Source organism: Mytilus trossulus, chromosome 4 (genome assembly GCF_036588685.1).
Source record: "Mytilus trossulus isolate FHL-02 chromosome 4, PNRI_Mtr1.1.1.hap1, whole genome shotgun sequence".
Lineage (NCBI taxonomy): Eukaryota > Metazoa > Mollusca > Bivalvia > Mytilida > Mytilidae > Mytilus > Mytilus trossulus.
Window position 1 is genome coordinate 79,610,854 of NC_086376.1, and position 18,041 is coordinate 79,628,894.

At 31.9% G+C, this 18,041-nt stretch overlaps 1 protein-coding gene across 12 annotated transcripts in view; it reads right to left on the bottom strand.

Annotated features, from left to right (window-relative positions):
- The window catches only part of LOC134716067 (nuclear hormone receptor HR96-like), a 155,730-nt gene that overhangs the window by 124,584 nt on the left and 13,105 nt on the right, over positions 1-18,041 (bottom strand). For 6 of the 12 annotated variants that reach the window (XM_063578804.1, XM_063578800.1, XM_063578797.1 and 3 more), the window contains exon 2: positions 9,740-9,820. The gene's annotated coding sequence lies outside the window, so the exon portion shown is untranslated. Of the gene's footprint in view, positions 1-9,413; positions 9,683-9,735; positions 9,821-18,041 lie in introns of those variants that run through there. The other 6 variants (XM_063578806.1, XM_063578801.1, XM_063578799.1 and 3 more) reach the window with 2 other exon arrangements.

Below are 18,041 nucleotides of genomic sequence, written 5' to 3' on the forward strand. Positions count from 1 at the left end.
CATATCAAAGAACCCCAAGGTTTCAATTTTTGTTAAAATCAAACTAAGTTTAATTTTGGACCCTTTGGACCTTAATGTAGACCAATTTGAAAACGGGACCAAAAATTAAGAATCTACATACACAGTTAGATTCGGCATATTAAAGAACCCCAATTATTCAATTTTGATGAAATCAAACAAAGTTTAATTTTGGACCCTTTGGGCTCCTTAACTGTTGGGACCAAAACTCCCAAAATCAATACCAACCTTCCTTTTATAGTCATAAACCTTGTGTTTAAATTTCATAGATTTCTATTTACTTATACTAACGCTATGGTGCGAAAACCAAGAAAAATGCTTATTTGGGTCCCTTTTTGGCCCCTAATTCCTAAACTGTTGGGACCGAAACTCCCAAAATCAATATCAACCTTCCTTTTGTGGTCATAAACATTGTGTTTAAATTTCATTGATTTCTATTTACTTTAACTAAAGTTATTGTGCGAAAACCAAGAATAATGCTTATTTGGGCCCTTTTTTGGCCCCTAATTCCTTAACTGTTGAAACCAAAACTCCCAAAATCAATCCCAACCTTTCTTTTGTGGTCATAAACCTATTGTCAAAATTTCATAGATTTCTATCAACTTAAACTAAAGTTATAGTGCGAAAACCAAGAAAATGCTTATTTGGGCCCTTTTTGGCCCCTAATTCCTAAAATGTTGGGACCAAAACTCCCAAAATCAATACCAGCCTTCCTTTTATGGTCATATACCTTGTGTTCAAATTTCATAGATTTCTATTCACTTTTACTAAAGTTAGAGTGCGAAAACTAAAAGTATTCGGACGACGACGACGATGACGACGACGCCAACGTGATAGCAATATACGACGAAATTTTTTTCAAAATTTGCGGTCGTATAAAACAGTCAGTATGCATATGATGATGAGGGTCCTCTACATAAATCCACACACCTTGAGTTTATACTCAAATTATCTAAGAAACAGTCAATATGCATATGATGATGAGGTCCTCTACACAATTACATGAACCTAAAGTTCATTCTCAAATTATCAAAGAACCAGTCAATATGCATATGATGATGAGGGTCATCTACATAAATCCACATACCTTGAGTTCATACTCAAATTATCAAAGAAACAGTCAATATGCATATGATGATGAGGGTCCTCTATACAAATACACATACCTTAGAGTTCATACTCAAATTTTCAAAGAAACAGTCAATATGCATATGATGATTAGGGTCCTCTACATAAATCCACATACCTTGAGTTCATACTCAAATTATCAAGCTAACAGTCAATATGCATATGATGATGAAAGTCCTCTACACAATTACATGGACCTCAAGTTCATACTTAAATTATCAAATAAACAGTCAATATGCATATGATGATGTGGGTACTCTGTCTGTCCGACTATACAAATCCACATAACTTGAGTTAATTCTCAAATTATCTAGTAAACAGTCATGCATATGATGATGTCTGAGGGTCCTCTATACAAATCCACATACATTGAGTTCATACTTAAATTATCAAGTAAACAGTCAATACACATATGATGTCTGAGGGTCCTCTACACAATTACATCAACCTAGAGTTCATTCTCAAATTATCATAGAAACAGTCAATATGCATATGATGATGGGTCCTCTATACAAATCCACATACATTGTGTTAACACTCTAGCAATCAATATATCTTAGAGAGTTTTCTCTACACAACTATAAACATAACTAACATATAGTATTGAGAAAACTACTGAAGAGAAGAGGAACCATAAAAGTTTTATATCTTAAATCATCATACTTATTAAAGTATTTTTAACTGACTATAAGTACTTACTGATAATTAGATGGTCTCAATAGGTAACACAACATATGTTGCTTATTTATGTCTATTAATCAAGTGTGGAAAATTTATATTTTCATTCATAAATTGTACTTGTATAAATATAATTAGATGCAAGAAAAATTCATAAATTTCATATCAAAGTGCAAACATATGTATGAACTCATATAAAGGTAGGTATATATACATGTGTAAAAGTACAGATATACACAGATTAAAAGTATTTTTTCGTATAATGTTTAGAAGATGTTTTAAGATTGCCAATGAGACAACTATTCATCAGAGTTTGAGTGCAATGGATGTGAGAAATTATTGGCCACTGTACAGCCTTTAATGAAGGAACCCCATACCATATCATCAGTTGAAGGCCACAACATAAAATGTATGAATCAATTCAAACATGAAAACTATACTGTCTAACTAACAACAAAATAATTTACAAAAACACAAGTATAATGAAGAGGAATCAATGGCAAACAATGAACTACAGACTCCTGAATTTAGTGAAAGCATAATGTGCCAGGGTCTGAAACATATTATGAGTGCTCAATCCTTATGTACAAAGTAATAAACAGAAAACAAATATAATATGCAGCACAAAAGACAACCACATAATTACAAGGTCCTGACTTTGGACAGGCACATACAGAATGTGGCGGGGTTAAACAAGTTGAAGGCAGTTCACCCCAACACTCCCACTTACCTAGGACAGTGATATATATACTGCAGCTGTGCTATTTGAGCAGTCAAATTGCATTGACCGTATATTCATATGTGATATACACTCACTGACCATATATCACCTTGTTTATGACGTTGACAATGTATTTCCGTAGTGTTTTATATATGATGTCAATAAAACATACAGGTTCACGGAAATTTTACATCTTCCGCTCAAAATCAAGAAATGATGGTTTTTACCCTAAATTCTTTTTTTAGAATAGTTATAAGAGTTGCAGAATATAAAGAATAACCATACATTGTCTCTAAGTATCAAAGTTATTTGTACTAGGCTCGAAACAGGTAGAAATGCTCAACACAGTCAACACTTTCTACCTGTTTCTAAGCCTTGTACAAATAACATTGATATTTCAAGACAATGTATGGTTATTCTATATTTAAAAGAACAACATATCAGAAAAAAATTTAAAAATCTGTTGCAACTGACTTAACTGAAAAGATTAGTATGAGGCACAAAAAAAAATTACATAAAAAATTAACACATAGCAACAAAAAAAATAGATGTTTTACAAGAAATGTTCAAAGTCCTAAGCCTCTAACTTTGGCAAAAAACTGATTTAGAATGAAACATTACTTGATCTGCAACTCTGCATAGAAGACTCACATACCAAAAATCAGCATAATATGTGAAGGCATTAGGGAAAAAGTCTGTATTACTGTTCATTGGAGATGGAAGAAATGACTGAATGAAGGATAAGGGTAAAACTATATGGCCTCAACCACTTTGAGGCGGACAAATATTTTTAAAAATATTGATTTAACACTAATGTTTATGCATCAGTGTGATCTAAAAGTGAAAGAGCCACAGTGTTGTGAATCTTGTACAAGTGAGGAGTCGTGAGCCTTGTATAAGTTTGTGTTACATGAGCTCTTAATGATAAATATAGATTATAACATACCCTTTTCCATATTTGCCCTGGTATCATCCCGAGACTCCCATATCGGCCTCGAGGCTTTAGCCGAGATCCGATATGGGTCCAGGGATGATACCAGGGCCAATATGGACAATAAATGTTATAATCTTTTTATCACATATTTAAGTTCTGCAGAAAAGAGAAAAAAAGGTCAATTATAACAAATTAATGAAAGATAAAAGATTAAATCTTAAACATTTTATCACAAAAGTGTCGTTAACGACGCAATGACGTCACATCATTTAGAATCAGGGCACAATATCAATATGCTCTTTTTTGCCACGGGCAATTTTGAGGTTATTGCATATGCCAAAACCTCAAAATTGCCCGGGGCAAAAAAGAGTATATTGATATTGATTCGTAACAAATATGTGATAATGTATGTTACAGTGCTACTAATTCTCAGCAACAAATAACTTTGTGGAAAGACATGATTTGAGATATAAAAAAAAACATACTCAGGCCTGTGGCTAAGAATTTCAAACCAATACAATCAAACCCAACTTTAACAGTCACAATACAAACAGAACATCATCTTTAGAGTGCTTATTTATTTTCAAAGGGGGATTCGTAACCCTCAAACCCCCTAGCGACGGGTGTGATACTTGACGACATAACAGTTTGAAAATAGGACATTCCATGGCCATTATTATATGTTATAAGTTCAATAAAAAAAATTCAGAAGAACAGATTAGTGCCCATTTAAACCAATATTTCCTAACTTAGCCTTACAATTATTACTCGTGATGAATGTGTATGTAGCTAAATACAAATTAACATAAAACTCCTTCTAGTATTTTTTTAAAATGAAACATATGTTTGTTTTATAAATATCTATAATGACATATTGCTAGACAAGTGACAAAGAAAGTAGGGCATTTCTTAAGTTATTTCTAAAATTTACATGTACATTTATTCAAATATACATGTCATATTGTCAACAGGGTGTTAATTTGTTTTATTTTTAAGTTTGGAATAAGCTTCAAGGTTCAATATTGCAGTTGGAATCAATAATTTCTCTCTGATTTTTTAACATATTCTGTCATTTTATAGAAGGTTAACACTTAAGGTTGTTGACTATTATCTATTTCCCTCATGAAAAGATATTTCTTGTATCCCACTGTACTCTTCAAACTAAACAGAGTTAACACTCACTGTGTCAGATCAAGGACTTAAAATAGACGTCCCTGGTCAGATATAAAAAATGTTACAAAAAAAATTAAAGTAGAAACTATTTCACCATAAAAGAAGCTGAAAGGCTCTCTTATTACAAGGATTGAAATTTCATAAGCTAATTTAGTATCAAATATATCCAATTATCAATTGTTTTGAAAATTATAAGACTCTCTCCCTTCCTGATTATATATTTTGCTAATTCTTTTGTTTGGCTTTCTCCTACATAAACATATTCAGGCACTCTTTTATAAGGCTCTCTATTTTTTTCTAAATATATTCTGCATTTTTTTTTATAAGGCTTTCTCTCTTGAATTCAATACACTAGCTGTGCTACTTTCCCCCATTCCATTGCCTCTCTTAAGACGATATTTGATTTAATATTACATGATGAAAAAGATTTCATTAAACTTTTTTATGAAAAAATCTGAGTGCATGAATTAATTTTCAATTATTTGATAGAAAAGGTTTTATCTTTTAGATACAAAATAGAACATTTTATTTTTTCCAAATTGCAAGTTCATGAAATAAAAATTTGAGTAGGCATGTTACCATGAAGTTGACGATAATTCATGAATCACTTTTTTTTCCACTAAAATTCATTCCATCATTTTTTTTTCTTATTCTATGCTTAAAAGTTAAAAGCTTGTATATTGTATGGATGTTGAAATTTATTTTTGTAAATAAAAGTCATTACTATTACTTAACAATCTTAACAGTGAATGAAAAATGTGTATTTAATAGTGTTTATAGTCAAGCGTTTCTTTATAGTGATGATTAAAGCATAAAATATGAGCTTGTCTACCATCATTAGTAATAGCTGTAAAGAGAAGAATTTTTCACTTTTACTTTGTTAAAAGGGTTTTTCATACATTTCCCTCACATTTCCTCAATCTTTGAGGCTAATTCTATCAAGTTCTAGATATAGCCCAGAAACAAAAGCCTGAAATTACCTGAAGAATCTGACTATCAATTAATTGTTTTCTGAAAACTGTGACCTTATACATTAAAAAGTTTTTCACTCTAGACCTTTCACACTTGCATCTTTAATATTGCTTTAATGTGCGTGCCTTTACAAGATATGACAATCATGTAACTTTCAAAGTCACAATACATCAAAGCCTAAAAAATAAGAAATGTTTTCTCTTTTTAATTTTAAACAAATTTTAAACAAATTCTTGGAATAGAGGAAAATACTTAACACCTACAAATACTATGAATGAGTGCAGACTAAATTTTTTTTTTTTTAATGAAACATTATCATAATGAAATCGTACTTGTTTATATGATGACAGAAGATAAAATATTCCAAAATCTTGGTTTAAATGTTGCAGAATTCAAAATAAGTGATACTCATTGTTATCTCATCTACCCTGTCCTCAATAACCTCTCCTCAATACATATTATATGCAAATTTAGTAATTATACAATAGGAAACAATGACAACAGAACCACTGTCACATACAGTTCTTTACCTATCACAAAAGCTTGAATATGGGTCCCTCATTAAGTTATATGTGAAAAAAAGTTTTCACTACATGATGTAAGAATAAGAAGATGTGGTATGATGACCAAAGAGAAAACTGAGACTAAGCCACAAGAGAAAAAATTAAACGACACAGAAATAACTACTTTAGTCACCGTACAGCCTTCATCAATGAGTAAAATCCGAGTAACCCCCATTATGAGTCAGCTATAAAGGTTTGAAATGGTGAATGGAAACCAATTCAAAGTAGAACATTAACAACCTGATTTAGGTACAAAATAATAAATGGAAAACAAATATGATATACACATGTACAATGCAAACGACCACCACATTATAGAAATAACAGGCTACTGACCTGGGACAGGCACTTACAGAATGTTGTGGGGTTAAAATAGTTTGAAGGCACACCAACCCTCCCCTTAAACAGTAAACATAAGAACTATAGAAATCAGTTGAAAAAGGCACAACTCATCAGATCCATACAAGTTTTCTCTCAGTTAGAAGACTTTAATTCATTACAAAGTATAACTTCAGTGGTGGATCAAGGAGTTTCAATATGATTGGGACAGCAGTTATCAGATTCTGTAGAAAAGTTTTTCAGCAGTAAAAAAAATTAAAATGTACAAAATTGAGCCAATTAGTGGAGAGTGTGTCCCCTTCGTCCTCTATACCAGTTGCTATGCGTTCAAAGCTATAAACACCAGCTGTTGACTCTTGAGAATACATTTTTTTCTTTCTAAAAGGACAATTATATGTTTTTTTAAAAAAGATACTAAATTGTAGTGCAAAAAAAATATTGAAGATGTATAAGTATTTGCCTAATCTTCAGTTCACTAATACAATTAAGATAAGCTGATGCATTCACTTTAAACTTCCTGTTGTTTAAGTTCATTCTTGAGTCAATAGGAAATAAAATCTTATCAGTTTTTAAATTACAGAAATAACTCAAATATAAAAACAAGCTGTATCTAAATACAGAATATAAAACAAGTTTATTTTGTCTATGTACCTAAACAGATTCAATAACAGTGAATAAGCAAAAAAACAATGATGTCATATTCATATTAGTTAATTACATAATTAGCCGTCCCCTTTAGTGCAAACTGATGCCCAACAGAGCCTAATACCAATTACGTGGAAACTGTAACATAGATCAAATCTCCTTTTAATTTTAAACAAATTCTTGGAATAGAGGAAAGTACTTAACACCTACAAATACTGTGAATGAGTGCAGACCAAATCTTTTGTTTTATTGTTTTTAATGAAATAGTCAAAATATAAATAGGATATGGTAGGATTAGCTTTTAGTCCTTTTAGTCAAACATACAGCAGATATCAATGGAAGAGAACCTCATCAACTTAATAGCTATATGGCAATTTGAATCCTTTAACAATGAGCAAATCGTATACTGTATATTAACCTAGAATTGAGAAAGTGTAAAACATTTCACAAGAGAACTGCCTAATAAATGCTGAAAACTATTAAGGAATAAACAATATGGCAGACAACCACTGAATTATATACTCCTAACTAGGGATAGGTAAATAAAGAATAAGAAAACATGGTTGTGAGTGTTCAACCCTCCTGTATCCTGGGAAAGTGATATAACAGCACATCTACTAGGGTTTTCTACTATGAGTAAGGTTTACAAATCCTCATTGTACAATAATAAAGTAACAGGAGCCTGTGGCCTCCATTTTAGATGATCTTCAAAACAGAAACAGAGGTTAATCAGTACTTTACAAGGATTTTTATTAGAAATTGTATTTGTATTTCAACTGATTCAGCAATATTAGGAAAATAGTTCATAAATCAAGTTTCTTCAAAAAGTACTATTAGCTTCAATAATTAATCAATTAAAAAAAATATTATGGAACAAAACTGTCACATATAATATAGGTTTGAATGATACGACATTTTCTGTAAATCCTTTTGGCTTTTTATATCAAAGAATTCATCATACACGTAATGACCTACATCTCACACTTGACTGAAATTTAAATTTCTGAGAAAAAAATTCACAAATTTAGTATACTTCATGTGAAAATGCTCTGTAATACAAGGGAGATAATTTCTCTATCCCATGGCAAATATTCTATTACCCTTCTTGGAGCAATAGGGGATCCATTCAAAAGTGGGAGCCCACTGACTGCCTAAGAATGGGGCCTGCTCTGGTCATGCTTCAGTTATTGCTATATATAATCAACCAAATTTTTCACACAAAAAGGGAAGGGCCCAGGGTCCCGCTCTTAATCCACATCTGAGGAGTGTGAGTTTATTGAATATGGATGGTTGTTATCTAAAAGATGTCATATTTATTTCTTTTAATTTGAAATTTAATAGATTATGTTATAACAGAACATTCAGTATAATAATTTAATGAACATATAGCTGAGAGGGTGAAAGAGCAGATTATGTTACCCCTCAAAGAGCACAGTCAGGCTTTGCCTTGGTTGACAATTTATTTTGGGGTGTTACAATCTGCTCTATCACCCTCTCAGCTATGTGTTATTTATATACAACCCTCTAGTATATTCAAAACCATTTGAGTCACTTGTGCCAGTATAGCTGTGGAACCTTTATTTATAATTTTTATATTGAGGACCATAGGTAGTCCGCAAATTGTCAGAATATAGCAAAAGGTAAATTAAAGTGATACAGTTCTGCAGCTAGTAAGGCCTAAACATGATGATGCAATAAACAGAAATCTAGTCCCTTGCAGTTTCAACGAAATTTTATTTGGAAACCATATAACAAGTGGCATCTGCTCTAGACTGTTTGAATTAGTTTCTACAATAAACCCTTTGAATAAGCTGGCCATTTGCACGCGTCCAATGTGGATATAAAAAATAGCTATACTCAAAACCAATAAATACAATTTTTCAAAAATCCAAATATCGAATAAATATAGCCTCCCCTGTAATTTCTTCAATAGTGACTAATACTAAACTTACCATACAAATAAACAACATTTCACATGTACTAACGAAAAAAAATCATCTTTTGTGATTCATCTTAATCCAAAAATATGTGAATGAAATTTTGATGCACTGATGAACAGCTTCATTTAAAACTACACAACCTTATATGTAAGAATATTCTATTTTTAACCAACAGTTAAATTTATGAGAAATTAACCCATGCATTATGCATATTATAAAAAGAAATATCAAAAATTGATATTGATTTAAAAAATAGCTTTTATGACAATATTTCAGACAAGTATCATGTATATTTACTTTACCTTATGATATTAACTCCCACTAATTGTAAAATCCGGGGGTAAATCAAACTTTCTAAGTACATATATAAAAGTTCATTGTGTACTATAACTAAAATAACAAATGTGTGTACTTCTATTACAACTACTGTCAATAATGTTGTTCCCTGTATATGTACACATAAAAATATTAAATCCTAAATAAATTGTATTATTAAATGCACCAAAGTCAACCAGTTGTTAACAATAAGTTTGGACAATACTTCACAAAGAAGAGAAATATCACCACTCCTAACTAAACGTTAAAGTTCTTAAAGTACATTTGAGAGTAGAAATAAATACATACTTACTTAAATATGTTGTCGTCTATTTTAATAATATATAACCATCCTTGTCATACAGCCATGCTTCGTTGACAGTGGGCTTAATACCTGTAAAAATCAGTCATATCGTTCGTATCAAAGGGAAAACATTATATAAATGGGAAAAAAATAACACAACCTAATTATATAATACATGTAAACATCATTACATGAAGCAAAGAAGGGGAGTTAACTACCTTCTATTTCTGATTATTGATTCTGTGTCTGTAGCAGGTGGCTAAGTACTGAGAATAATGTTATTGCGACATTAGCATAAATGATTGTGTTGATGGTTCTTGTTTTTGAAATTTTTTCGAGCAAAAGAACATTGCTTTATAAAAATGTAATAATGCTTAAAACAACATTTTGTAAAAGCTGCTTAAAGAACGTAACAGATTTGTTTAACATCAAAATATAATTTTGATAATTTGAAATGATGCATAAAGACACAGATCTGAAAAATGGCTGGTTAAATCAACAATCACTTGTTGAGCAAGATGTAATAGGTCCATGGGTCTCAGTCCTGTACAGTTATCAAACCATGAACATTTAATGTTTTTATATACACGAGCCAATATCATCAACAGAAATATATAGGCAAATTTAAAACCAATCGCTAATACATTACAATGTAGGTTATAATAGAAGTAATAGCTGATCCATTCAATTCACATTAACTTTGTACAGAAATAGAGTTTGACTCTACTTTATAGCTGACCTGACCCAAAGGTCAAGTAAAAGTCATGTGAGCATATCTCAACATATATGGCAGGTGAGGATCCAGGAATTTTGAAAAAGAGTAGGGTGAGGGGGAGCATTCTGGCAAGTAAACATCCCAAAGAGCCCCCCCTCCCCTTAATCCACCTCTGCTTGGTGCCTGTCCTCTATTAACTATAACCTAATAAATGGGGAATGTGTCCCAGAACATGCCCCCCCCCCCCCCTTTGAATATAAAGTTATAAAGGGACATAACTCAGTAACTGTAAAAGTGATGCTACCCAAATTTGAACTTGATCTGAGTTTTGTGGTAATAATAAGCATTGTAAATATGTGTCATAACATTTATTTGACGCAAACTATAGTTACAGAAAGGAAACAAAAAAGTCAGAACTTTTATCATTTGAAAAGGGGCATAACATTAGAACAGCAAAAGTTATGCCACAATAATTCAAACATCTAAGTTTTGTGGTATTAAGCATTTTGTATAAGTTTCATAACATTTGTTAGAGGTAAATAAAGGTTTGAGATAGGAAATGACTAGCAATTTTTCCATTTGTAAAGGGCATATAACTCTAGAAGGGTACAAGTGACCCCACTAAAATTCAAATTTGGTCTGTGTTTTGTGGTGGTAATGATCATTGTGTATAAGTTTCATAACATTTGGTTAAGGCAAACTAAAGTTAGAGAACAGAAACCAATTTTTGGGATGTACAGACCAAGGAACGTACGGACATGCATACAGACAGATAAGGGTAAAACTTAATACCCCCTCCCCTATGGCAGGAGCATAATAAAAAGTGTTTCCATTGGAACAAACAAAGCAATGGGAAACAAACTTAGCCACGAACATCTTTGGGATATACATTTATGTATCTCATTTGAATTGTTTTACATTGTCATTTCGTGGCTTTTTAAAGCCAACTATGCAGTATTGGGCTTTGCTCATTATTGAAGGCTGTTCGAAATACTAGATCAACACAAAAGAGATATTAATCATGAATTATATCCTAGTCTTTAGTGTTGGAGAGTTGCCATAGTTAAATATGCACATTGACCCAGTTCAGCAACAAGAACTTGAAGAAGGTCTTTAGGCAAATGCTAGAAAAGAAGTAAGATATAAATGGTAATAAAAGGAATCTCCACTTAAAAAAGAAGGAGTCTCAGAGGAGATATTGCCCTTGCTCAAGTTTTGCAATCATAAATTATAAGTTAAACCAGGGCAGAACTCTAGAATGGTAAATGACTTACAATCCAAATTCAAAATCTGTCTGCATGTTGTAGTTCTTAGTATTTTGTATGAGTTTCATAAAATTTGGATAATAAAAACTTAAGGTTTTTTTAAGTTATAATAGGCATAGCTATAGAACTCAACTGTATAGCTCACTGTCCAAATTTGAGCTCTGTCTGCAAGTTTTGATTCTAAGCATAATTGTGCAATGTGGAAATGAAAATGAGACAAAAGGAAAGACCAATGGAGGGATAGAAGGATGGACATATGGTCAATGGTAACACTTAATGCCCCCGTTGCCTACAGCATGGAATAAACCTGGTAAAAAAATCTAAATACATGTACATGATTTTTCATTTTATCATAATTAGCATAAAACAATCAAATACCTTGGCTAAAGGTCTAATAAAAAAGACCATTTCCATAATTTTTCAGTAGATCTAAGATTTTCTAAAACATAATAAATCTTGTGCAAGGGACATTAGCTTTTATATTGGAGATTACATTAATTGTTGATGAAACAATGTCTGAACCAAACCAAATTTTTATAGTACTATACAAATCCTTGACCGAACCTAAGCATAATGAATTATTTTTACCCCTATACCAGTGGGTATGTGACTTATTCCTATGTATTGTACTGATAATTATTTTTACCCCTATAGTATACCAGTGGTTATGTGAATTATTCCTATGTATTGTACTGATAATTATTTTTACCCCTATACCAGTGGTTATGTGACTTATTCCTATGTATTGTACTGATAATTATTTTTACCCCTATACCAGTGGTTATGTGACTTATTCCTGTGTATTGTACTGATAATTATTTTTACCCCTATACCAGTGGTTATGTGACTTATTCCTGTGTATTGTACTGATAATTATTTTTACCCCTATACCAGTGGTTATGTGACTTATTCCTATGTATTGTAATGATAATTATTTTTACCCCTATACCAGTGGTTATGTGACTTATTCCTATGTATTGTACTGATAATTATTTTTACCCCTATACCAGTGGTTATGTGACTTATTCCTGTGTATTGTACTGATAATTATTTTTACCCCTATACCAGTGGTTATGTGACTTATTCCTATGTATTCATAGTACTTGATAAATTGCAATGCTTATATTGGTGATTTTGAATCTGTTCAAAGTTTTGATTTTTCTACCCTGTATACCACATTGCCTCACATTCTCATTAAGAAAAAATTCACACACCTAATTAAATGGGCATTCAAAAAATCAGAATGTGAATATATATGTTCAAACTCTTTTAGGTAATTTTTTAGTAGCAATAAACAAAAAAAACTATGTTAATTGGACATGCTTTGATACTATATATGCCCTTGAATTTTTACTAGATAACATTTTTGTTCGCTTTGGGGATTCCGTATATCGTCAGATTATCGGAATTCCAATGGGGACTAACTGTGCACCACTTATTGCGGACCTCTTTTTGTATTGTTACGAGTTACAATTTATGACAAAAATAAGCAAAGATCCATCAAAACAACATCTGATAAACAAATTTAATAATACTTTTAGATATTTGGATGATATTTTGGCTCTCAATAATGACGACTTCAGTATGTATATTAATGAAATTTATCCTGGTGAACTCACTTTAAATAAAGCTAATACTAACAATGACCACTGCCCTTTCCTCGATCTTGATATCTATATCACTAACGGAAAGCTGAATACTAAAATTTATGATAAAAGGGATGATTTTTCATTTCCTATCGTTAATTATCCGTTTTTAGATGGTGACGTTCCCTTGTCACCATCTTACGGTGTTTATATATCTCAACTTGTACGATTCGCTCGTGTATGTAACAATGTTTTAGATTTTAACGAGAGAAATTTATGTATTACTGAAAAATTATTACACCAGGGTTTTCGATATCACAAACTAGTCAAAACATTTACTAAATTTTATCATCTGTATAAAGACATCATTCGTAAATATAGCTCAACATGCAGACTTTTTATACGTTCAGGTATTTCACATCCAATTTTTTATGGAAATATTCTTTATAAAGCACAAAGGTGTCAGTATTCACCTCATAAACTTACAAAACCTTTGAATAGACTTATTAAGAAGGGATATAATTACGATACTGTTGTCAAGTCATTAAAGATTGCATATTTTGGCGTTAATATTGAGTCACTGATAAGGTCTTTGCGTCAGAACTAAACACATTTATTCTAAAAACAGTTGTTGGCATGACACGGGTTATGTTCTTCTCATATATGTTATGATGGTATGATACTAAACCCCTTACGGGAAGGATTGTGCCTGATGTTCATATGATGAAATCATAATCTTTCAGTCAGTTTAATTGAAGTCTGGAGCTGGCATGTCAGTTAACTGCTAGTAGTCTGTTGTTATTTATGTATTATTGTCATTTTGTTTATTTTCTTTGGTTACATCTTCTGACATCAGACTCGGACTTCTCTTGAACTGAATTTTAATGTGCGTATTGTTATGCTTTTACTTTTCTACACTGGTTAGAGGTATAGGGGGAGGGTTGAGATCTCACAAACATGTTTAACCCCGCCGCATTTTTGCGCCTGTCCCAAGTCAGGAGCCTCTGGCCTTTGTTAGTCTTGTATTATTTAAATTTTAGTTTCTTGTGTACAATTTGGAAATTAGTATGGCGTTCATTATCACTGAACTAGTATATATTTGTTTAGGGGCCAGCTGAAGGACGCCTCCGGGTGCAGGAATTTCTCGCTACATTGAAGACCTGTTGGTGACCTTCTGCTGTTGTGTTTTTTTTTTTATTTTGGTCGGGTTGTTGTCTCTTTGACACATTCCCCATTTCCATTCTCAATTTTATTATTGTACTGATAATTATTTTTACCCCTATACCAGTGGTTATGTGACTTATTCCTATGTATTGTACTGATAATTATTTTTACCCCTATACCAGTGGTTATGTGACTTATTCCTATGTATTGTACTGATAATTATTTTTACCCCTATACCAGTGGTTATGTGACTTATTCCTGTGTATTGTACTGATAATTATTTTTACCCCTATACCAGTGGTTATGTGACTTATTCCTATGTATTGTACTGATAATTATTTTTACCCCTATACCAGTGGTTATGTGACTTATTCCTGTGTATTGTACTGATAATTGTTTTTACCCCTATACCAGTGGTTATGTGACTTATTCCTATGTATTGTACTGATAATTATTTTTACCCCTATACCAGTGGTTATGTGACTTATTCCTGTGTATTGTACTGATAATTATTTTTACCCCTATACCAGTGGTTATGTGACTTATTCCTGTGTATTGTACTGATAATTGTTTTTACCCCTATACCAGTGGTTATGTGACTTATTCCTATGTATTGTACTGATAATTATTTTTACCCCTATACCAGTGGTTATGTGACTTATTCCTATGTATTGTAATGATAATTATTTTTACCCCTATACCAGTGGTTATGTGACTTATTCCTATGTATTGTACTGATAATTATTTTTACCCCTATACCAGTGGTTATGTGACTTATTCCTATGTATTGTACTGATAATTATTTTTACCCCTATACCAGTGGTTATGTGACTTATTCCTATGCATTGTACTGATAATTATTTTTACCCCTATACCAGTGGTTATGTGACTTATTCCTATGTATTGTACTGATAATTATTTTTACCCCTATACCAGTGGTTATGTGACTTATTCCTGTGTATTGTACTGATAATTATTTTTACCCCTATACCAGTGGTTATGTGACTTATTCCTGTGTATTGTACTGATAATTGTTTTTACCCCTATACCAGTGGTTATGTGACTTATTCCTATGTATTGTACTGATAATTATTTTTACCCCTATACCAGTGGTTATGTGAATTATTCCTATGTATTGTAATGATAATTATTTTTACCCCTATACCAGTGGTTATGTGACTTATTCCTGTGTATTGTACTGATAATTATTTTTACCCCTATACCAGTGGTTATGTGAATTATTCCTATGTATTGTACTGATAATTATTTTTACCCCTATACCAGTGGTTATGTGACTTATTCCTGTGTATTGTACTGATAATTATTTTTACCCCTATACCAGTGGTTATGTGACTTATTCCTATGTATTGTACTGATAATTATTTTTACCCCTATACCAGTGGTTATGTGACTTATTCCTATGTATTGTACTGATAATTATTTCTACAGATTACAGTTTCCATATCTCTATTGTGTAAGTTCCTTTATAATTAGTTTTAAATATTGCTGCTTAATTAATGATCATTAATGGCAACATTACTCCTATGAAAAGTCAGTTGTTGATTTCAGTGAGTCATAATGGCATATTAAGGCCGTTAATTTTCTCGTTTGAAATGTTTTACATTGTCATTTCGGGGCCTTTTATAGCTGAATATCCAGTATGGGCTATGCTCATTGTTGAAGGCTGTATGGTGACCTATAAATGTTAATTTCTGTGTCATTTTTGGTCTCTTGTGGAGAGTTGTCTCATTACCACATCTCCCTTTTTTTATATTTGTAGATCTTGTATTGCTGACCATTATTGCTCTTTACAATACTTGTCAACTTCATCTTTCAAGATATATATGTAACGGCAAAAAAGTGTAAATTTGTTAAAAATTATCAGCTTGCATAGGTAGTGTTATGTAGTTAGGTTGAATTTGGTTCAAGTTAGGGCTATTCCAGGTTATCATAAGGTGTCTTAACTAAAAACAATTTGAGTTTATAACATGCCATTTAAAGGTATGGGTCACAAAGCTATTTTGCAAGCTACAGATTGTGCATTATTGTTATATTATGTCAAGATTATTATGGATATGAATAAAGTATTATAGAATTTTTAGATAAAATACAAGAAAATACCTATTATGTAATAAATACATGTATGTGCTTTTCAGAAAAATAGAAGATTTTTTTTTGTCAAAGATCTCATTTGCTATGTTGTCTCCCCTTATATTAATTGGTTTTACAAAATATTGAATTAAACAAAATGTTTTACGTTTGAAAAATCAGTAGTAATATTTATAAAATAAAACAAATAATTTTCTTTATCAAATGAAAAGTGTGGGAATAAAATGTTAGAATTTCAAAATAAACAAGTGAAACTGCGAGCTACTGCTCACTTATGATACCAACGCCGCTAGTGGATAATATTAATAGTGTAAAAATATGCAAGTGTTCGGTTAACAGGAAGTTGTCGAGTGATGAATCTGAAAATGCATCACACGGTATAGCTGACTTATAAAAATCCTGAAACCAAATTTCAGAAATCCTTGTATTGTAGTTCCTGAGAAAAAATGTGACGAAAATTTTTAACTTGGTTATCATGTGTAAAATCATACAAATGTTTGGTAAACAGGAAGTTGTCGAGTGATGAATCTGAAAACGCATCACACGGTTAAGCTGACTTATATAAATCCTGAAACCAAATTTCAGAAATTCTTGTATTGTAGTTCCTGAGAAAAATGTGACGAAAATTTTCAACTTGGCTATCATGTGTGAAATCATACAAGTGTTCGGTAAACAGGAAGTTGTCGAGTGATGAATCTGAAAACGCTTCACACGGTATAGCTGACTTATATAAATCCTGAAACAAAATTTCAGAAATCCTTGTATTGTAGTTCCTGAGAAAAATGTGACGAAAATTTTCAACTTGGCTATCATGCGTAAAATCGGACAAGTGTTCGGTAAACAGGAAGTTGTCAAGTGATGAATCTGAAAACGCATCACACAGTATGGCTGACATATATAAATGTTGATACCAAATTACAGAAAGGGTGGATGTGTAGTTTCTGAGAAAAATGTGACGAAAGTTTCATGGGACGGACTGACTGACGGACAGACTGATGGACGGACGGACTGATGGACGGACTGATGGACGGACTGACAGACAGAGGTTAAACAGTATACCCCCCTTTTTTAAAGCGGGGGTATAAAAAACAGTATACCCCCCCCTTTTTTAAAGCGGGGGTATAAAAATATGAAAAAAACATCTCTTATGATATTTGCTTTTAGAAATTAGAAAACATAAAATGCTTAGCTGAGCGCAGCCTGATATGACTGCAGAGGTCGAAACCCTGAACAGTTGGGGCACATGTGGACACAATATTCAAGCTTGATACTGTCTGAATTTGGATTGTTAAAAAAAAAAAAAAAATATAGGTTTCTGACACAAAAAATCAGGTCAAAGATCTGACAAATCTATTGCACAATACTGTGTAATTGAAGAATTCTTCTTTTGCATTTTTTTAAAAATTCACACATAATTTGAAATTTTTTGAAAAATATAATTGGAAAACATTGCCCCCCCCCCCCCCCCCAAA